A 23,912-nucleotide genomic window follows, 5' to 3' on the forward strand; every position below is an offset into this window, starting at 1 on the left:
TCTTCTGGAAGGTTCTCTTTCCACAGAGACACACTGGAGCTCTTTCAGAGTGACCATTGGGTGGTGCTTGGTTTACCTCCCTGGTTAAGGCCCTTCTCTCTCGATCGCTCATTTTGGCTGGGCAGCCCGCTCTAGGAAGATTCCTGGTGGTTCCAAACTTATTCCATTTACAGATGGAGGTCATTGTGCTCATTGGGACCTTCAATGCTGCAGAAATTTTTCTGTACCCTTCCCCAGATCTGTGCCTTGAGACAAATCCTGACTCGGAGGTCTACGGACAATTCCTTGGACTTCATGGCTTGGTTTGTGCTCTGACATACACTGGTAACTGTGGGACCTTATATAGACAGGTTTATGCCTTTCCTAATCATGTCCAATCAACTGAATTTCCCACAGGTGGACTCCAATCAAGTTGTGGAAACATCTCAAGGATGAACATTGGGAACAGGGTGCACCAGAGCTCAATTTTGAGTGTCATGGCAAAGGCTGTGAATACTTATGTACATGTGGCTTGTTTTTTATTTTTAATAAACTGAAAAGCTTTAAAAACAAACTTCTTTCACATAGTCATTATGGGGTATTGTTTGTAGAATATTGAGGCAAAAAATGAATTGAATCCATTTGGGAATAAGGCTGTAACATAAAATGTGGTAAAAGTTAAGCGCTGTGAATACTTTCTGGATGCAGTGTACATCAAGGTTTGCATCTAGAACACATCTCCAGGTTATCTTCTTTCGTGTAGGAGTCAGTGTGGTTTATGCCAAGAATGCTTCTAATAAGGTTGTCTGAAGGTTACATTGACTTGACATCACACAAGATAAGCCAGTCACATACACTCTGTTATACTGCCAGAAGGAAAATAACATACACAGCATATAGGTTTATAGATACTGAGCTGCTTGTTTTTCGAAGATTAATTTTGGTGCAGATTTTCCCACTATGCAGTAATTGTCGGCTGAAAGCACAGTATATGAACAATTTTACCGGCCAAAGATTTGTAAAGAAATGCAGATACATCTACCACCTGGAGGGCTATATGTCTGCACAGCATAGGATAATTTTATACACTTCAAAACCTTTAGTTCTGCAAACAATGTGCCATTACCCTACCTTCTTGCCTACTCTGCGGACCACTATCATACATCATAAACTGCAATCTTTAAATGCCAATGGACAAAACACAAAAATCTGCCTCTTTTCCAGAGGCTGCAAGTCCACATTCATATCTTCCACCCACCACCTTAGAGATCAGGCACTTCTGATGCAAACAGGGTTTTACCTTTTAACTAGAATTAAGATTTCAGGTAACTTCACTAGATAACATTTTACAAACAAGGGTGGTTTTGTTTATTTTTATTTGCTTAGGGATGGCATATTTCAAATAATGGATGGATGGACAGCATTCTATAAACCACTTAAGTTAGTTCCTCTTGAAGCATCTGAAGTGTCCACATCTTTGTGACCCTTGCACACTGGCCCAAGGAAGCAACAGACTACTTCTTATCCTATTCCAACAATGCTGACAGACTTTACTTTGAGGCAGAAGTCTCCTGGCACCATTTTTACGGAGATCTCCAGAAAGGAAGCTTCTTCCCCACCACCAGAGATATGACTAACCTGGGCACAGACAGTATGGATCTTAGCTTCCTACAGAGTGAAGAAGCCAGCAAGATCCTGGGGATACTGGACCCGGATGAACAGCTGCAGAGGACAGAGAGGGACAGATCGGCAGTAGCGAGGAGGACAGGGGGCAGAGTGAAGGATCCGCTCCGCCTGTTGGCGAGGGGGGGGGGGCTGTGAGAGATACCAGCTGAAGTAAATGACAATGCTATCAAAGACGAGAAATATCACTGCACCCTCTCCTTGCTGCCACTCACACCTCATTATTAGGTATTCATGTCCTTGTAAGCAGTGTGGCTGAATAGCAGTGGGGGGAAGGGGCATGCAGTCCACCATGTTAGCGTAGCACCTAAGGCACCTATCAAAAATGGGAAAAACCACTACATACAATCTGACCCCTGAGGAAAAGGAGGAACTTCTGGTGATACCTTAAAACAGACCTGCACAAATGTTTGGTCCCATAGGTTGCCCAAGAACCTGCCAAAGTGCTATGGCAAGAGAGGATCCTCAGCACTTCCTGGTACCTAGGCCTTCCAGGTGCCATTTTTGGAGATGCACCCAAATACAAACCTTTATACATAAACCACATCCCAATGATAAGTATATATCCTTATTCCAATACCCCTCATTTAAAAAAATAACTGTATTCGATATTCAAGCGGCGGTCATCAGAAGCAGACATGCAGGTGCTCTTATTTGGTAGTTACTCATAACATGCACAGTGGCTAAATAGTTAGCACTTCTGCCTGGCAGTACTAGGGTCGTTGGTTCGAATCCCAGCCACGGCACCACCTGCCTGGAGTTTGCATGTTCTCCCTCTGCCTGCGTGGGGTTCCTTTGGGTACTCCGGTTTCCTCCCACTCTCCAAAAGACATGCTAGTAGGTAATTGTCCCTAATATGTGTATGTATGAATGTAAGGTAGGGACCTTAGATTGTACGCTCCTTGAGGGTTAGGGACTGATGTGAATGTACAATAAATATATATATATAGCGTGGCGTAAATTGACAACGCTATAGAAGTACCTGAAATAAAAAATAAAATAAATAACATGGTGCAGGACGTACGTGTTTGGGTACTTGCTGCTGGAGATCTACCTTCAGTACCTACATGTAGAGAGCCTTAAAAAGTTACCAAAGTTGATATACACAATTGTAGATCATTAGGACACTACAGGTAAAAAGTAAAAAGGAATTCCAAGTACAGTGCTTTCCACCAGGTCAGTTACAAAGATGTTTGTGAAAATAGTTTGTATGCTGAATCACCAGAATCATGATCCCTCAGATATGACATCTCCGCCTGCACACGCTGCCAGATGGGGAGGAAAGGATGCAGATACTCTACAGACGGCAAATTCAGCCTCAATCACACCATCAGCAAAACAGCTGACAGAGGGAGACCTAACATTCCATAGCTATGTACAGCGCTGCTGTCCCCAAGGTGTTGAATGATCCTGAGCACAGCTAGATCAGAACTACAAAGCCACAGGGCTCTTACAAACAACATTGGTGCTTATGAGTGGCAAACAGCTGGTTCCAGCCTTGCATAACAGTTGGGATTTTTAGCCCTCTTGCATGTGTTTGCTTTCTACAGCATGCATGGCTAGTGGAATGCAAACACTGTCTTGGGTTCAAATTTTGAAGGGAGTTAAACAGCAAAGCGACGTATGTGACCTGGAGGACAGACAATAGGTAGTAAAAGTTTCTGTGAAGGCACATGATTGTTTAGTGAAGTTAGTAGTCCAATAAGGACAGCTACTACATTCTAACAAGAAACAACCCTTTACAATGCATTTGTGATATAAAGCCGCAAAGTAATACACTGTTAAAAGCAAGCACTCTCCAGTGCTACATCACAGAAATACAAAAAGGCAAGGAAAAAAAAAAAAGTCAATTTAAAATCAACTGAATTGAATGGTGCTTGCAGGACCACCCACAGCTCGAGTTTTCGCTCAATCAGCAAAAATGCACCAAAGGTTTAAACTAAGGCTAGGCATCGACAGCTCAAATTTTGACCGATTCCTGCTGAATGGGCTGAAACTGGAGCCGTGGGTGGTCCTGCAAGCACCACCCAACACAGCTGATTTTAAATTGTCTTGTTGATCTGGGTGATACTCGCAGGGCCACACACAATTTAAATATCAGCAGGTTCAACAGGCCAAAATTTAAGCCATGTATGGTGAATTATCCTCCAAATCAGATATAATCACTTGCCAGGAATTCACACAGCCACATCCACCTGTATAGAATAGCCGGCTGTTGCTATGGATGGAGGATATTGACCAATCATCTCTGATCCAGTCTACGCAATCAAGCCATATATAGCAGATGGTAAGCCCTAATAACGGCTTCCCAAAACTGAACAGTCTTGAAGGGTTTATCCTTTAAAAAGGAAGGTGGGGGCTTGTTTACACCCACAAATAAAAGTCTCTTCAGGACGTTTAGTGTTTCGCATTACTCCTGAAGCCTTATGAAGAGAACTGACAATATTCTAAATAACTTGCACATACAAAAAAAAAAAAAGTTAAGGTGGTTATAAAGTCAAATCATGTTTTACCTCAATGCATCAACGTAAAAAAATGTCCCAATACCTGTTCCTTGCCCCCCCACCTTACTTCCACTTACATGAGCCCTCTCTCATCCAGTGCCGTGCCAATCTCTGCAGTGGTGCTGGTGTCTCTTCCTCTTCTCACAGGACAGAGCAGCAAGTGCCGGGGGGGGGGGGGGGGTGAACCATGCAACGTGTCTATGGATGCACAAAGCCCAGCTCAGGAGCGCGCCCACACGCTTCAACCATAGCAAGCGGCAGAAGGGGAGGAGCGGACAGTGCTGGCAAGGTATCATGGAAGAGGAGGTAAGTGGCAGTTATGTGTAATACCACCGCACAGAGAAGCTACGTATAAACTTTAATTTTATGGGGGAAAAAAGTCTTTTCAACCACTAAGAATATTTCAGTGCTGGCTTGAGGTTGGTTTATTCTGTTTCAATAAAAGCGTACAACCGAAAAAATGCAAGCCATTTGTCTGCCCTATGACCCACAATAAATAAGCTTTTGGAAAGCAAAAGGGAGTACAACTTGGTTTATAGAAAAGGACCACATTAAATCAGCCTGTTGGTCTTTGGGAAAAACTAAAAATCCCCCACCCAAGATCCCTTTGTCAGTTATTTTGAACTTAGCGAATGTGAATGAAACTGCTCAGGACAAAAGCTTTACAACACTTGCAGTATCAGGAATTCTATTAACAGCTAATTACTCTGAATGGGAAGATACAAGACACTAGATTGACATCCACCACCAATAAATCCAGACATTAGCTACTCAACTGGCTAAAATGCAACACTGAGGTACTGAAAAAGACCAATACAGTTCAAGTGGAAGAGAAGGCCAACTAAGGCTGGCCATACATTATACAATTATCTGGAGATTTTTGGTTTAGATTTACCAAAAACCATATAATTAGGAGGACAAACCTAAACAACACTTTCAGTTGTATCCAATCAGGCGGGCCCTTGCACTACACAGTTGAAGGTAAATCTAAAGGAAATTGGGCAGAAAATTGGAAGATAATTGTATAATGTATGGCCAGCCTTACAATGTGTAATACGCTGAAACACTGCTTGGACACTTATACCTACAGGTAAGATTATAACAAAGCTCACTTGTAGGTACAAGGAAGATCTACTAAACGTGCACCGCTATTTTCACCTGGTGATCCCGCCACCTCTCCTGTCCTGGGTTGACAACATTCACTCCTCCACTGCATAGATGGAGGATCAACATTTTCATCCTACGACAGGACATGTTTTTAGACCACAGAACACCTTGTTCTTCTCCACAAGTTCTTATGAATTCTAAAAACATACCTGCTAAAAGAGGGGATAAAGCGAACCTTTATGGTGGCCTGTGTCTGGAAACGACACTTCTTTAGGCCATTTCAAGTATTTCACATTTCTGGATCTGTGCATTACAACAGTATGAGCAAAAGGGAGGATCCACCAAGTACTGGGGGGGGGGGGGTGTAGGAGGGGTGAAACAGGTATTTGACCCCCTCTGGCTGGGAAGCAGCAGTGTTTCAAGATATGGACCGCCAGAAAAGTTAAGCGGAGCTCCAGTTAAACCTGCAAAAAAAAAAAAAAAAAAGTCAGCAGCTACAAAAACTGTGGCTGCTGACTTTAAAAACAAAAAAACAGCCACTTACCTGTCCCTTTATCCAGCGGTGTTTTCACCACAGTCCCTTTCACCGGCTGTCATCACTTCCCAGCGCCAGCATCCTAAGTGTGGGTACCTGGCTGTGACAGCTTGTGGCTACACAGCCAGGTGCCCACTGTGCAGGTAGTGATGTGCCTTCTGAATGGCCCTGTAGTCTTCTGGGACCTGTCATGTGTCCCAGATGACTATGGGGAGGAAGGACAACTTCCGCTTCCAATCACAGTGGAAGTGGGAGCAGGTTCCTGTGAAAACCGGGTACCCACTACCCCCTCCCCAAAAGGTACCAATTCCTCACAGGGAGCGGGGGACCAGTACTGAAAGCAGAACGTCCCCTTTTGGCCCTTTCTTCTGGCTATGCTGAGGGGGCATATCTTGCATAAACAAGAACACTCAACTAATTTCAGATGATTTAGGATTATGCCTACACTTCCCCTTAATGCTGTGGTTCTTGATATATAGGACCCCCAAGAACAGCTATATATATTGCATAAGTGCAAAAAACATACCCGTTGATCCTGACAGAAATCTAGTGAGCTGGTAATTCCCTCCCCAGTTCAACATCTTGAACAACAGCTGGCCATAAATGGAGCAAATCTTGGCTGGTTCAGCAGGGACCAGCCGAGATTCGATCCATCTATTGACTTGGGTACAACCAGACTGCCAGATTTTTTTTCATAGGATAGGACTACTGCCAGCAACTATAGCCGCTAGCATAATTGTATTCTACCGGCCAGGAAGGTTCTCTGCCAGCAGAACACAACAGTGTGTGGGAGAGATCTTTCCATCAACACTGACTGTGTTGATGGGGGAATTGAGACATTTTTCCTTTCACTTATGGTGGAAAGAATCAAATCATCTAAGACTTGCTTTACTCTGACTGGTCGATCATTAGGTAGAAATAAATAAATGAACTCAACATACTGAGGCTCCATGCAGACTAGTTTTTTTTTTTTTAAATGCAAACGCTGGGGGGGGGGGGGACAATCGCTGGTAATAGCGGTTTAGTAGCATTCAGAAGCGTTAGTTTTTTTTTTTATTAGCGTTTTTACAGTACATGAAGAGCAAAAAAAATAAAGTTAAAAAAAATTAAAAAAAAAAAAAAAGGTTAGGAGTATTTTAGTAGTTTAGAAGTGTTTGCTGAAAAAATGCTCCAAAAAACTCTACAAGTACAATTTTGTTCTGTTTGTAGACTATGAAGGTCAAAAAATGCTAACAGCCAAAAGTAGTCTGCATGGACACACAGAACACCATTTAGCTTTCCAGGTGCAGAAAAAATGCTAACAGCTTCAAGGAGCTTAAAAACCACTAGTGTGCATGGAGCCTCAAGGTCTGGCAAGCAGAACATTTTTGATCTTGGGTTTAGCTACACTTAGTGTGAATTCTAATGTTACGTTAAACATGACTATGCATTTGTTGCAAAATTTGCAAATATTGGGAAAAAATAAGTAATCGTGTATATCTTTCATTAGACAAACTAAGAAACATATAAGGGCTTTTAAAGCAAGTGACTTACACTGAAAAGTTTACAGCAGATTCAAATATGCAACCAAAAAAAACTGGCAAAGCATAAAGCTTCTACCCTTAACACATGGTAAATAGACAAAACCACAGAGCAAACACCCTCCATGCACCAAATCACATACAGCATTAGCCACCAGGCCCCCACCCAGCAATGGCAGACAACAGCACACTAGAACAAATTACATACTAACAATTACAAGTCCTGGTGTAAAGTGCCTGTGAGTACACAACTTGCAAAGAAATGTTCATTGTCATCGGCTCCCACATCATTCTGGTAGAATAGAAATATCTAATCATATGTGCGATTGCAGGACGAGTTTTCATTAGCCCTCCAAAAGCTTTGGCAGTGGTGGCAAATTGTCACAGTTGCACAGATCTGGCCAAAAAGTGATAAAGTGGCTCTACAATAAAGACAAATATTTGTTCAAGAAGCCTTTGATGGAAGCTGCCATACAGTCCAATTGGTGGGATAAAGATTAGTATCAGGGCAGCTAGTTTACAGCAGTGATGAACAGGTTCTTCACTGCCCTAGTCTGGGTGTCAGGCAGGCCTTGCATGATTTTTTTTTTTTTTTCCTAAACCAAAGAACCAATTCCTCCGACAGCTAGCAGCACTGATCGTTTGGGAAAACGCAGACAAGCTGGTTGTACAATAGATCAACTTGCCTACAACCAGCTAGCCCATACATGGATCAAAATTCAGCCATTGTCTACTGAACTGGCCGAATTTCGATCCATGCATGGCCACCTTCACACAATACCTGCTTTCATTAAAGGGATTCTCACCCAGGAAATTAGCATAACAGACTCCTGGAAAACCAGGCGACCATGATAGAGTTCTAAGCACTATTCTGCCACAAACCTGCATGCGACATTTGCCTGCATTTTCTGTAGTAGTTAAACACATATCCATAATCCAGTTTCACTTGCAGGCTTTTCTTTTCTGCCTAAACAATTCTACACAGCATACCTAGGCTGGGTATAATCTATACAATTCTACACAGCATACCTAGGCTGGGTATAATCTATACAATTCTACACAGCATACCTAGGCTGGGTATAATCTGTACAATTCTACACAGCATACCTAGGCTGGGTATAATCTGTACAATTCTACACAGCATACCTAGGCTGGGTATAATCTACACAATTCTACACAGCATACCTAGGCTGGGTATAATCTATACAATTCTACACAGCATACCTAGGCTGGGTATAATCTGTACAATTCTACACAGCATACCCAGGCTGGGTATAATCTACACAATTCTACACAGCATACCTAGGCTGGGTATAATCTGTACAATTCTACACAGCATACCTAGGCTGGGTATAATCTGTACAATTCTACACAGCATACCTAGGCTGGGTATAATCTACACAATTCTACACAGCATACCTAGGCTGGGTATAATCTGTACAATTCTACACAGCATACCTAGGCTGGGTATAATCTATACAATTCTACACAGCATACCTAGGCTGGGTATAATCTGTACAATTCTACACAGCATACCTAGGCTGGGTATAATCTATACAATTCTACACAGCATACCTAGGCTGGGTATAATCTGTACAATTCTACACAGCATACCCAGGCTGGGTATAATCTACACAATTCTACACAGCATACCTAGGCTGGGTATAATCTGTACAATTCTACACAGCATACCTAGGCTGGGTATAATCTGTACAATTCTACACAGCATACCTAGGCTGGGTATAATCTACACAATTCTACACAGCATACCTAGGCTGGGTATAATCTGTACAATTCTACACAGCATACCTAGGCTGGGTATAATCTATACAATTCTACACAGCATACCTAGGCTGGGTATAATCTACACAATTCTACACAGCATACCTAGGCTGGGTATAATCTATACAATTCTACACAGCATACCTAGGCTGGGTATAATCTACACAATTCTACACAGCATACCTAGGCTGGGTATAATCTACACAATTCTACACAGCATACCTAGGCTGGGTATAATCTACACAATTCTACACAGCATACCTAGGCTGGGTATAATCTATACAATTCTACACAGCATACCTAGGCTTGGTATAACCTATACAATTCTACACAGCATACCTAGGCTGGGTATAATCTATACAATTCTACACAGCATACCTAGGCTTGGTATGGATGTGCGGAGGATAGTAAGAGACCGGAGGAACCACTGCCACTGTAATACAACCCAACAGTTGGGATAGAGCTGACACACAGAGGGGCAAAGCTGGCAGATAAGTGATGGGAATACCACCATCACAGTACTATACACCCCCAGTTAGAACAGAAATGGAGTCAGGCTGAGCAACGCTTATCCAGTCACAAGAATCACAAATACACAGAAAAAAAAATGTTACATCAACTCTGCTGATTTCTATCTACATTTGCCCTAATTTGCTTGAAGTGGAAGTACACCCTGTTCCAAATTATTATGCAAATTCTTTTTAAGTGTCACAAAGATGAAATATTTTGTTTTTTAGTTTAACTCATGGATGGCATTGTGTGTCAGGGCTCTTTTGATCACTGAAAACAATCTCGGACACCTGTGATAATTAGATTGGCCGGTGAGCCCAATTTAAGGAAAAACTACTAAAAGGAGGGTGTTCCACATTATTAAGCAGAGCACCATTTTCAAGCAGTATGGGGAAGAAAAAGGATCTCTCTGCTGCCGAAAAGAGTGAAATAGTTCAATGCCTTGGACGAGGTATGAAAACATTAGATATTTCACAAAAACGTAAGCGTGATCATCGCACTATTAAGAGATTTGTGGCTTATTCAGAGCACAGACGGGTTCGTGCAGATAAAGGCACATTGAGGAAGATTTCTGCCAGATTCATGTATCGGATCAAAAGAGCAGCTGCTAAAATACCATTACATAGCAGCAAACAGATATTTGAAGCTGCTGGTGCCTCTGGAGTCCCACAGACATCAAGGTGTAGAGTCCTCCAGAGTCTTGCAACTGTGCATAAACCTTCTATTCGGCCACCACTAACCAATGCTCACAAGCAGAAACGGCTGCATTGGGCAGAAAAATACATGAAGACTAATTTTCAAACAGTCCTGTTCACTGATGAGTGCCGTGCAACCCTGGATGGTCCAGATGGATGGAGTAGTGGATGGTTGGTGGACGGCCACCCTGTTCCAACAAGTCTGCGACATCAGCAAGGCGGTGGTGGAGTCATGTTTTGGGCCGGAATCATGGGAACAGAGCTGGTCGACATCTTGCAAACAAATTCAAGCAGAAACTGTCCAAAAACTCACAAGTTCAATGGATGCAAGACTCGTGAAGCTGCTATCAAATAAGGGGTCCTATGTTAAAATGTAACGTGACCCGTTAAAATGTTTAAAGAGTTAAAATGTTGTTAAAAGTTTGATTGAAATAGCTTTTGATTTCAGTAAATATGCTGCAAACACAACAAATGACAATTTTCAGTTCTTTACAACCTATAAAGTGTTTTGAAACTTCCTGTGCGTAATAATTTGGAACAGCACATTGTAAGTTTAAAAAAAAAAATACTGTTATTAGGTTTGTACAATAAAATTTGAATTGTACTCTTAATAGTTGATAACATGAGAATTATGCTGTTATTTACATCAATTATTTAGGTAAATGAGAAAAACATTTGCATAATTTGGAACGGGGTGTATAGTCCACTTTGTAAGTTGTACCTACAGGTAGGCCTATAATAAAGCTTACTTGTAGGTACAGTAGATATCTCTAAAACTTGCACTGTTTAGGAGATATTCACAAGGTATGCCACCGGCGCATGCGCACTGAAGGTATGGCACAACGTGTCAGACTTTCAGGGCTCCGTGCCGCAGCTGAGGGCTCCTGAACACAAACGTGGGAGTGATGTCACCGTGGCTTCAGCCATTCATTCTGCTGCAGCCCACAAACCCGGAACACTGGGTTAAGATGGCAGTGCCGGGAAGCAGTGACAGCGCGGTGCTGGAGGGCTGTGTGTATGGGTAAGTGTCAATGTACTAGTATGTGGTGGGTATTGGTACCAGGGGCGGACTGACCATTTGGAATCTCGGGCACTGCCCAAGGGCCCAGGGTCAGTAGGGGGCCCCATGAGATGCCCCTTTTTCATAGGCTTTTTTGAGTTTGGGCAAGGACACAGGGGCCCCATGATCCCCTATTGCCCGGGGGCCCCATGAGTTGTCAGTCTGCCCCTAACTGGTACATTATGACCTAAACCTGCAGGGTTTTTTTGGGCGATTTATTACAGCTTTGACAAATGTCCCTTTTGCAACTAAATGCCTTCCTTACGTTTTGTTTGGCTCCATTCACACCTATGCATTGTGCATTGTGCTTGCAGTGCTAATCATTATCAAAGAGGAACTTAAGGGTTTAAAGCTTACATTTCCAATGCTTCCTTGCCAGTGCTGACATCTTTTCCTGTGTGAAAGTTTTTTGGCCATCTTCATTGGCCGATGCATTAAGACATCACTATTGTTCATGAGCAGGAGCCAGTCAGACTGACCCAGCTGTGCTAGCTGAGCTACACAGATCAGTTTACGGCACCAAAATTGACAGCAGGCAAGTCAGGGCAAATTATTGCAACAGAGACATTGCATGTCTCTTCTGCAATAAAAGCCTGCCTGCTTGCTGTCTGTTACAGAAGAACTTCAGATCAGCTTTAATAAAACTTCAAATGCAGCCAGCAGATGCATGTTTTCACACACGGCAAAACACACAAAAATGAATGGGTTGCCCTACGCATATGGCATGAAAATGCACAAAACAAGCCTGAAAAAGTGCACATTCGCACAATGTAAATGCAGTCAAAGATCCAGGTGTTGATTATAGGAATCATGGAGGCTGCCACTAGTGAACACTCCTAAAAATGCCAGGAGCCTGCATGAGTACTAATCCAAAGGGTTCAATAAATAGAAATGCAGAAGTGGAAGCAGGTACCTGTCAGAAAACCATATCTGCCCTTGAAAACAAGACTAATAATAGTAGGAGGAAGAGCAGAACTTTCACTTTTAAGTAAAGTTCCGTTTTAAGTCACTTACCCAAAACGATTTCAGAAAATACTTGATGTATTGAAACCAGAAATCATTTAAGACAGCCAGGCAACTAGATTTACAAAGGCAACACCAATGTAAATATATCTCAGAGCACCAAAATATATTAAAGTAGAAGTGAATCTAAAGAAAAAAAAAAAAAAAAAAAAAGTAAGCTGACACTGCTGAATTCTCCTGAAAAAGGTTGCCTAGCCATCATGCTGATGGTCTGGCTTTAGTTTTTCATTGACACAGGACAAATATAAAAGGAATTCTGACTTTTATCTGCTGTATGATTATTCCTGGTCTGGCTGAGAACTACTGAAGCCAAAGAATATTTAAAGGAGGGCCAGCAATGGCTGTCCCTATATTTCTCTCAAGATCTGTGTATTTAATGTAATAGATCAGTAATTAGTAGCACTCCATATGCATGCGGCTTCAAAGTATAGCTTGTGTTGTGATAACAAAGTCATCAGACAAAAAGGTATACCAATGCAGGTGCCGACGTGCAGACAGGAACCAGCAGAACCTGATCCTACCCTTCAAGGGGGGATTCCATAAAACTAGGATGTCAGTCACATGGCCAGCACAGTATGTTTCCTTTAGGACTGTGGTTAGATGTAAGGTATCTTATGAAAATCTGCATTTTACACAGGTGCCAACAGGTTTATAACTTGGATGGTATAAACTTTTCAACTTTGTTATATGTATAATGATTCTATCCAACAAACCCACTCAATTTACCCAGGTTAAAGGAGAAGTTCACCTTCAGTAACATGTTATGCCCGTATTTAGGGTGTAACATGTTCCAGTTCCTGCCCCCAATACAATTCTCCTGCGATAGTGGGGGGGATCTTTCCCCCGCAGCCCCTGTCACATTTAAAATGGGCACGGCTGCGCAAGGCTCGGTCCACACAGCAGTGTCATTCATTATGATTTGAGAATGAAGAAACTACAAGTTCCATCCACCACCACGGCAGACGGACCCCTAAGTAATTCTCAATGGACTACAAGCGCGTTGAGCAGTGTGCTTGTAGTCTATTCACTCTTCCATCAGCATTCTGAGAGCCCATATGGAGGTACGGGCAGAAAGCCAGCGGTAGAGTGTGCAGAAGCCTGATGATCAGTGATCAGCTTATCGCAGGTGCAATGCTTTGCCTTTCTCTAGGAAAATACAAGTGCACTTTTTTACCTGCAAAAAAAAATCTGCTTATATTCTTTTCTCAAAGATGAATTTAGCCTTTAAAGTTCCAGTTCCTGCAGGAGAGGAGAGAATCAATGAAACAATATTAACAAAAATAGCGGGTTGCAGTAAAACAGAATTAACCACTTGACCCATACTATACCATTACTTGGAGGTTTTCAATATGCAAGATGAGGTGACTTGTATGTTGTGCCCAATCAATGCATGAGGGCAACCACTGAGCAAATGGAAATGCATGTTTGTCATTCTAAAGGTCAGTTCTGGCCAAAACTGATAAGTGATGCACCCATATACTGTATACCCATTGACTTCAATTCAAAAGCGCCTCCCACGGACTTCAATGCAAAAGCACCTCTAATTTTTTTCATTTGATTTATACATGTCCTTTTATTTTCTGTCCAATTTTCGTGTTTGTTACTGGATTGCATTTAAATTAATTCAAAAAGTTGATACAATTATATATAAAAATATATATATTTTCAAAAACTGTCCATTTCTGTTTTAGGCCAAGTACATCCTGAATTTTCGATTTTGCTCCAGAATTTTCATTTCGGTGCACCACTAAAAACGGATTCTAATTTTGGGTAGGTACAAGCAGACAGAATCTTTCTCCAGCTTCTAACTGAGAATCCAGAAGATGAGATCTACCTAAATGAGTTGGCGTCACTGTGCCCACATCAAAGCAATAATGAAGGTGTCTCTATGGCACCTGGGCTCCCCATTAATGTGTGAATTCTCCATTACAGAAAATCCATCATGTTACGCTGTCAACTGACTTTTAAATTACTATGAAATGGAACTCTCCCCATTGGAGTTCAGAGATATTAGCATTCTCAATGTGTATCAAATTACTGTGCTACGAATTGAGGGCACAGTGAATGTGCAGTCAATGAAGAGCTCTGTGCCACAGCCGTGACCCTTGTGTGCATGCGCGGGAGTGACGTCACCGCGGCTCAGCCATTCAAACACCCAGGAATCCAGCTTAGGAGTTGTTTCATATGTACTGTATATGAGGTAAAATGATCAATGTCAAGGAGAGAAGAAAGAGAGCTTGCTATAGTGAAGTCATGTTTATTGAAAAAAAAAACCAACAATGTACTTGTATCAATATACATATAGACTTCATCAGGAAGTGTGTGCTTCAGAGAGCAGATATGACATCACAGGAAGTTCCCACCCACACTTCCCATTACCTCATGCGCGATACATGACAAAGCAAAAGCAGACCCCTGGGCGTTCGTAATGCTTGATTTGACTCACTAGACAAAACAAGGAATCAATAGTGTCTGGCAAGTGTGGGAAAACGTAGGGGTGCAACTAGATGAATTTGAACAGGTCACAGATTTTGAGAATACAAACACTGAGCACATTACTGTATTAGACTTTTATGTACTATTATCTATTGTGAATTGATTTTATATATCGTTTGGTTTGCAGTCTAAAATTGTTGGTGACGTAGCACTGCACCCCCTTTGGGATTTTTCTATTATCTAACATCCATTGTTTGCCACAACACGCAGTATTCTGGGTACCACAAAAGGTGAATGGCAGAGTCTCCAACGCCATACAATTCATTCTCCCTACACAGACACGCACCCCATATCCTCCCTGTGCCCACACACACAGTTTACTAAACAAACATGTGCATGCTTGGAACCTACTATCCTTTCTACACAAACACCTGCATGTGCCAACCCCTTATTTTGGTACACAAATATATACATGTGCTGACCCCTAAACATTGCGTGAAATGGCCCCTCATCTCTGATACACGGTCGGCTTTCGTAAAACCGGTCCAAGCAGCTCCAGAGAGGTGGGGGGCGTCCCCTTCCGTTGCCTTCTGCAGTCTGTTTGGACGTCTGTGGAACCCCTCTCCCACTTGGCAGAGGCACAGTCCATTTCAGACCCGCCCCCCACCACCCATTGGCGCAGAGTTCCACCAATCAGAGCCAGGTGTTCTCCGTGACCAGCAGCTCTCCATAAGAACGGAATCAGGGCTGGGCAGCCATACAGAGAACACCTGGCTCTGACCGGTGGAGCTCTCCGCCAATAGGCAGCAGGGGGCGGGACTGGTCCAGTGGGAAGCAGGACATATATATTTAATATTTATATTTTCATTTATTGTAATAGTCATCTGATTACAGTTCTGTGCAGAATAAATTATATATTTTAAATCTATGATATAGGAAACAGGAAGTGATAAGCATACATAAACTTTCCCGGATGGAAATTGTGCCATTTTTAAAAATGGAAAGCATTTGATCACACCAATCTTGGTGTGATCAAATGCTTTTGAGGGCAGAGGAGGGATATGGGGTCTCATTGACCCCAGATCTCTCCATAAAGAGTACCCATCACTGCGTCTTGTCACAGGGGATGTTGGCATTCCTCATGACAGCAATAAAAGCAATTTAAATAAATTAAAAGCGACAGTGTCAAAAAAAAAAATGTTAAAGCACCCCTGTCACCCCCCCCGTGCTCACGCACAAAAACTAAGGAATGCATCAGTCCCGCATGCATGCAAACACACGTGAGGTATCAACGTGCACGTCAGGTTGAGGGCGGTAATTCTAGCTCCAGACCTCCTGTGCAAGTATAATGTGGGAACCTGTAAAAGCTTTTAACCACTAGCCTACAGGGCACTTATACCCCCTTCCTGCCCAGGCCAATTTCCAGCTTTTAGTGCTGACGCACTTTGAATGACAATTGCGCTGTCATGCAACACTGTACCCATATGAAATTTATATCTTTTTTTGTGACAGATAGAGCTTTCTTTTGGTGGAATTTAATCACCTCGGGATTTTTTATTTTTTTCTTAAACCAAAAACCACTGAAACTTTTGAAAAACAAAAACATTTTTTCTAAGTTTTTGTTATAAAATTTTGTAAATAAGTGATTTTTCTCCTTCACTGATGTGCGCTAATGAGGCTGCAGTGATGGGCACTGATAGGCTGCACTGATGGGCACGGATGAGGAGGCACTGGTAGGTGGCATTGATGGGCTTTGACAGGCGGCACTGATAGGCGGCACTGACTAGCACTGATGGATGACTCTGAAAGGCAGCTCAGATGGGCACTGATGTGGAATTGATGTGGCACTGACATGTGGCACTGATGGACTGACAGTTGGCACTGCTGGGGCTACCCTGACCATCATGGCACACTGATCATCAGTGTACATGTCCCCTCCGCGGTAAGCCGATTACCGGCTCTCCTCTCGAGCTGTCAGCGTGACAGCTCTAGAGGAGAGAAATGCCGATAACCGGCATTTCCCTGTTTACATGTGATTGGACACAGCTGATCTCATGACCGAGCCGACATCGTCGGCTCTGTGATTGGCAATCTGCTGTGTCCGAGGGACAGCGCACCGCTGATCGTCGCGCTGCGCATTCCCTGAGCCGCACATGCACAGTGAGAATGGGAGGACGTCATATGACATCCTCCCAGAATGAGAGAACCACCTTGCGCCCATCATTGGACAATATGGCAGGCGGGAGGTGGTTAAAGCATCACCCATGAATAGTAACATTTACGCTGTTTGTTGCCGTTACATGGGCTATGCAATTATAAAGCATAACATGTTTGGCAACTGTTTGCTTGGCGTAACATCTTTGATATTTTACCAAAAAAAATTAGTCATGTATTGTTTGTTTTTTCATTAAAATTCCAAAAATGTATTTTTTTTTTAAATTGTGTTTGAAAAACTGTTGTGCAAATGCCATGTGACAAAAAAATTGCAAAACCCACCAATTAAATCTTTAGGGGCTCTGCTTTAAGGAAAAAAAAAAAATAAAAATGTTTGGGAGTTTTAAGAAATTTTCTAGGAAAAAATAAAAAACAAGTTTAAGTCTCCATACAGCTCCTTTCATTTTCAGACTCCATCAACATGGGGTGTTTTGAGAACATTTGCGTTTTTAGAAAAATAATTTTTTTTTTGGTTAAAAAAAGTCTAAGAACACCGGTTTGAGGCATTAAGTTTTTCAGCGTTAGAGCATTTTTATAGCTAAAAAAAATCCTCTAGAAACCCACTAGTCCTGGGGTTTTTTTCCAGCCAAAAACGTCCCTACCGAAAAAATGTTGATTACAGTCTATTAGTGCATGGACACATCGGATAACATGCTAGCAGTAGAAGAAAACTTCAAAAGACAAAACCAGCAGCTGTAAAAACGTCCAGTGTGCATGAGGACTTAAAAGCCCTAAACATTCCTAAAAGCACTCTTAAAAAAAAAAAAAAAATTCTCAGAATGGAAAATGCAATGGGTTGATTTTTTTTTATCAGGACAAGTAGATTGGGACCTCCATTAAGTCCCTTATAAAAAGTAGTATTTTTAAAAATTTCCACACCCCTACAAAATATATGTCCAGCCTCGCTGCACATACGCCGATGCCTCTCCTCGCTACACACACACACACACACACAGAAGCACGCCGATGCCTCTCCTCGCTACACACACACAAGCACGCCGATGCCTCTCCTCGCTACACACACAAGCACGCCGATGCCTCCCCTCGCTACACACACAAGCACGCCGATCCCTCCCCTCGCTACACACACGCCAATCCCTCCCCTCGCTACACACACACGCCAATCCCTCCCCTCGCTACACACACACGCCAATCCCTCCCCTCGCTACACACACACGCCAATCCCTCCCCTCGCCACACACACGCCAATCCCTCCCCTCGCCACACACACGCCAATCCCTCCCCTCGCCACACACACGCCAATCCCTCCCCTCGCCACACACACGCCAATCCCTCTCCTCGCTACGCACGCAAGCACGCCAATCCCTCTCCTCGCTACATACACACACACAAGCACGCCGATCCCTCTCCTCGCTACACACACAAGCACACCGATGCCTCTCCTCGCCCCACACACACACACACACACACACACACACACACACACAGAAGCACGCCGATGCCTCTCCTCGCTACACACACAAGCACGCCGATGCCTCTCCTCGCTACACACACAAGCACGCCGATGCCTCTCCTCGCTACACACACAAGCACGCCGATGCCTCTCCTCGCTACACACAAGCACGCCAATCCCTCCCCTCGCTACACACACGCCAATCCCTCCCCTCGCTACACACACACGCCAATCCCTCCCCTCGCTACACACACACGCCAATCCCTCCCCTCGCCACACACACGCCAATCCCTCCCCTCGCTACACACACGCCAATCCCTCCCCTCGCTACACACACGCCAATCCCTCTCCTCGCTACACACACGCCAATCCCTCCCCTCGCCACACACACGCCAATCCCTCTCCTCGCTACGCACGCAAGCACGCCAATCCCTCTCCTCGCTACATACACACAAGCACGCCGATCCCTCTCCTCGCTACACACACAAGCACACCGATGCCTCTCCTCGCTACACACACGCCGATCCCTCTCCTCGCTACACACACGCCGATCCCTCTCCTCGCTACACACACGCCGATCCCTCTCCTCGCTACACACACGCCGATCCCTCTCCTCGCTACACACACGCCGATCCCTCTCCTCGCTACACACACGCCGATCCCTCTCCTCGCCACACATAAAACATGCTAAACCCTCTCCTACACGCACACACAACGATCCCTCTTCTCGCTCAGGGGTGTGGAAATTTTTTCTAGAAAACTACTTGTCCAAGGGACTAAATAAGGATCCCAGTCTACTTGTCCCTCATGTCAATCTACTTGTCTTGATAAAAAAAAAAAATGTTTAAATTGCCAGGATGGAAAACATGAAGGGTTGATTTTTTTTTATTAGGCAAAGGTGCTTTTAGGGATGTCTGGGGTTTTATGGCAACTTAAACTTTTAATATCTTTTACTGGAAAATTTCTTAGAACCCACAAACTTTTTTTTTTTTTTTTTTTTTTTTAAAGTGAAGGCCCTAGAGAATACATTAGTGAGTGTTGCAATTTTTATTTCACTAGGTATTTGCGCAGCAGTTTTTCAAAGCAATTTTTTTTAAGGCCATTTTTTGCTTTACAGCCCTGCGTTACTTTGACAATTGCGCAGTCATGCAACACTGTACCCAAATAAAATTTAAGTCCTTTCTTTCCCACAAATAGAACTTCCTTTTCGGTGTTATTTGATCGCTTCTGCGTTTTTTATTTTTTGCACTATAAACAAAAAAAGACCGACAATTTTGAGAAAAAATAAGATTTGACTTTTTGCCATTAAACATGTCCAATAAAATTTTTTTTTTTTTTTTTTTAAATCTAATTTAATCATAAATTTAGGGCAAAATGTATTCTGCTACAAGTCTTTGCTAAAAAAAATCCCAATACATGTAAATTAAGTGGTTTACAAGAAAATTATAGCGTTTACAAAATGGTGGTATATATACACTGGATTTTTAATTTTTTTTATTTTACTAGTAATAGCGGCGATCAGCGACTTATAGCAGGACTGCGGTGGGCATTCTGACACTGGGGGGAACTGACTGTGTCACTGACATACCCAGTGATCAGTGCTAATAAAAAGCACTGACACTGTACTAATGGCAGTGGGCAGGAAGGGGTTAACATCTGGGGCGATCAAAGGGTTAACTGTGCAGTGCAGAGCCATACAAAGCAGTGTGCAGGAGCTGACAGAGGGTAGAGAACTGTATTGTTTACATACAGTTCTCTCCCCTGTTGGAGATACTCAGCGATCACCGGGTGTCGGCAAGTAATCACCAGCCGGGACCTGGTGATCGACAGACGAGGCCGCGAATGGTGGCGCTCGCGCGCGCGCCCCCTACATGGAAATGCAATATACGTGATTTTGCACACCCCTGCCGCCCTGTAGCAGTTTTTCTGGCAAAGTGGTTAATGCAAAAAAAATACACAACCCAATTTTTTTTGGTAACATACGGAAGATGTTACGCCATGTAAATAGATACCAAACATGTTACGCTTTAAAATGGCACAAGCCCGTGCATCAGCAACAAACAACGTAAATTCTACTATCCATAGGCAAAGCTTTAAAAGCCTTTACAGGTTAACCACTTTGGATTTACACAAGGGGTCTGATACTAGAATTACTACCCATGATCTGACGTATGCTTTTTGTTTTTTTTTTAATATTTTTCTACTGTGGCTTTAATTTTTTTCACTTTTATTGCTGTCACACAGAAAGTAAATATCCCTTGTGACAGAAATAGGCAGTGACAGGTACTCTTTATGGAAAGATCTGGGGTCAGCAAGACCCCAGATCCCTTCTCTGCCCTTAAAGCATTGGATCCCAAAAAAATTGGTGTGATCAAATGCTTTTTGTTTTTAAAAATGCCGCCATTTACATCCGGGGCAACCGGAAGGGATGTATGCCCATCATTTCCTGTTTCCAATATTAGAGTTGGACAGAGCGGTTCTGGTCTTTGTCTGCCTCTACAATCAGACCACAAAAGTGCCAACTGGTCAATCAGGACTAGGGTTGTCAGCTTTTCTTCAAGCCAAACTCAAACACTTTAGTGGCACAGGGCAATTTTTTTTGTATACACTTTAGGGATGTAAAAGAGCTGGGACAGCTTTTGGATGCTCCAAGGAGGGGGTGCCAGTATGGCAGTGGCCGGCACCATTAAAGCAGCCCACTCAATTGAATGGGGGTTTCCTGCATTTATGTGCAATAGATGTAGTTGTGGGCGCTGCTGCGGGGATTAAACAGGTGATGAGGTGACAACACCTCACTTCCTGTCAAGTGCCCTGTGAAGAGCAATCAATGTGGATTGCTCTTCAGAGGGTACTATGTGTAAATGTGCCCTAAGGCTGTTCAGCTATTCCAGTATTTTCTGTGCAATCAGCAAGGAACTGGGGACAGGAACAGAACTTCTGCTGAGTAACCTGTTGTCTGCTGTAATTACAAAAAAACTTCTGCTCAGCTGGGTGCCAGGGGAAGGAACAGGACTATATAACCCCTGGGCTCAAGTGCTTACCGCTTGTATTTATCTGCAATATTCCATGTTTATGCAGCGGTTCCTGACCTCCACTAACCATTATGCAGCAATTCAGACAATTTAATTAGAGTCCTGACCGTCCGTTCATTGCTATACCACTCTGCCAGGGTATGGAATTGTCGGGAACCAACTACAGCACAAGGATTAATCAGCCGGCACCTGATAATCATAAAATAGTCCCGGCGGAGTAATCCTTGAGCTGCGGTTCCCAGCAATTCCATACCCCGGCGGATTGCTATAGAAGTGAATATCAGGACTGCTGCAGAAGGATTAGACCGCTGTCTCTGACAAACATTAGTCCTGTTCTTCCACCGGCCCCCAGCCGAGCAGATGGAGCCTAGAGCCACAGTCCCTAGATGGGACAGCATGCAGACGGCGGCAGGAGGGGGGACATCCACCGGCTTTAGACTACTGCTTGCCCGCAGCAGGGCTAAATGTGGAAAAGAAACCTCTTGCCCGGTGCCCAGAACTACATGTCCCAGGAGTCAGGTGATAGAAGTTAAACATCCCTGTCGCTACACATACACACGTCGATCCCTCGTCTCGCTACACGCACACACAAGCCGATCCCCCTCCTCAAGCACACACCAATCCCTCTCCTCACTCCACATGCACCCCAATCCCTCTCCCCCGCTACACGCGCACGCCGATCCCCCTCCCCGCTACACGCCGATCCCCCTCCCCGCTACACGCGCACGCCGATCCCCCTCCCTGCTACACGCGCACGCCGATCCCCCTCCCCGCTACACATACACACAGTGATCCCTCTCACTGCTACACACATAAACCTCTCTCCTCGCTATCCTATCACATCCCGATTCCTGCCCTCGCTACATACACGTGTGCCGCTCCCTCTCCTTGCTACACACAGATCCCTCTCCTCACTACATACACGCTCCCGCACACAGATCCCTCTCCACGCTATACTATCACATACGGATCCCTCTCCCCACTACATACACGCGCCCGCACACAGATCCCTCTCCGTGCTATCCTATCACATCCGGATCCCTCTCCGCACTACACCAGTGGTTGTCAACTTATGAGCTACAGGTGCCTCAAACGCAGCCCCTGACATCACCGAAGGGCCGCACACAATGGTCAATACATGTAATGCTGGAGAGGACAAAGACTGCAGACCTAATGGGGCAGCACAGTGGCTAAATGGTTAGCACTTCCGCCTGGCAGTACTAGGGTCGTTGGTTCAAATCCCAGCCACAGCACCACCTGCCTGGAGTTTGCATGTTCTCCCTGTGCCTGCGTGGGTTTCCTCCGGGTACCTCCCACACTCCAAAGACATGCTGGTAGGTTAATTGGCTCCTGTCTAAATTGTCCCTGGTATGTGAATGTAAGTTAGGGACCTTAGATTGTACACCCCTTGACGGTTAGGGACTGATGTAAATATACTATATATATATGTAAAGTGCTGTGTACATTGGCAGTGCTATATAAGTACCTGAAATAAATAATAGAGGAAATGAGGGTCAGAGAGTGTGGACAGGATACATGTTTGGCTGGGGATATCCTGCAGAAGACAATATGAAACTGGGAACATGTTACATGAGGATAGTGGAGATTCCTGCTATTACCATAATCAATGTTCACACTGCAAACTGCTGAGATCCTCGGGCCGCACATCATATATCAAAGGGCCGCATGTGGCCCTCGGGGCACAGGTTGGGTACCAGGGCTCTATATATACACACTGATCCCATCCATCCCCCAACACTATACACATTGTTCCATGTGCTACACACAGACACACCAATGTAAACATCACCCCTCTACATACACCCCATAGCCGGTGTGCCCCCTTCCCCGGCCCACTGCGGCCTGTACTGACCCCCCTTCCCAACCTCGGGCCTACATTGCCTAACCGTCCTTACTCACCGCCGGGATCGGTGACCGCTCCAGAGTCAGGCTCGGGCCTCATAGACGGTGACTGGAGGCTGTAGGCCCCGACTTACTGCAACATGGCGAGGACCGGCGGCCCAACAAGCACCACTACTACCACCGCTCTACCTCCTCCCCCTGGAGCGCAGTGCAGCATGGGAGAAAGAGAGAAGGTGGAGCCAGCCCCCACCTGACACCACACGCCTCCCCTTTCCCCTTACTACGACGCCGTGAACCAGCAAGGGCACTTCCGGTCTGGCACTTCCTCTGCTCTGCTCACTGTTACTCCTGACCGGCCCGCCCCCATCCTCTGTCCCTCTTCACTAGCGCGCTGGCGCACGTGACTCTATTATTATCAAATATACCGTGTGTGTGTGTCATAGATCAACAAGCACCGAGCCCGCTCATAACTGCCACTGCCGGTGTCACTGCTGCCTCATGTGCAATACGAGCCACTCTCACTTCATAATGCTTCACTATCACCAGTGCTGATGT

The 23,912-nt window shown here is 44.2% G+C and overlaps 1 protein-coding gene across 2 annotated transcripts in view; it reads right to left on the bottom strand.

The window, feature by feature from the left end:
* The window catches only part of PUM2 (pumilio RNA binding family member 2), a 103,794-nt gene extending 80,234 nt beyond the window's left edge, over window positions 1–23,560 (bottom strand). For both annotated transcript variants that reach the window (XM_089657349.1, XM_089657347.1), the window contains exon 1: window positions 23,415–23,560. The gene's annotated coding sequence lies outside the window, so the exon portion shown is untranslated. The remainder of the gene's footprint in view (window positions 1–23,414) is intronic.
* Window positions 23,561–23,912: the final 352 nt, after the last annotated feature.

The sequence above is a fragment of the Staurois parvus genome, unplaced genomic scaffold (genome assembly GCF_062004578.1).
Source record: "Staurois parvus isolate SC_StPar_1 unplaced genomic scaffold, SC_StPar_1.0 ptg000985l, whole genome shotgun sequence".
Classification (NCBI taxonomy): Eukaryota; Metazoa; Chordata; class Amphibia; order Anura; family Ranidae; genus Staurois; species Staurois parvus.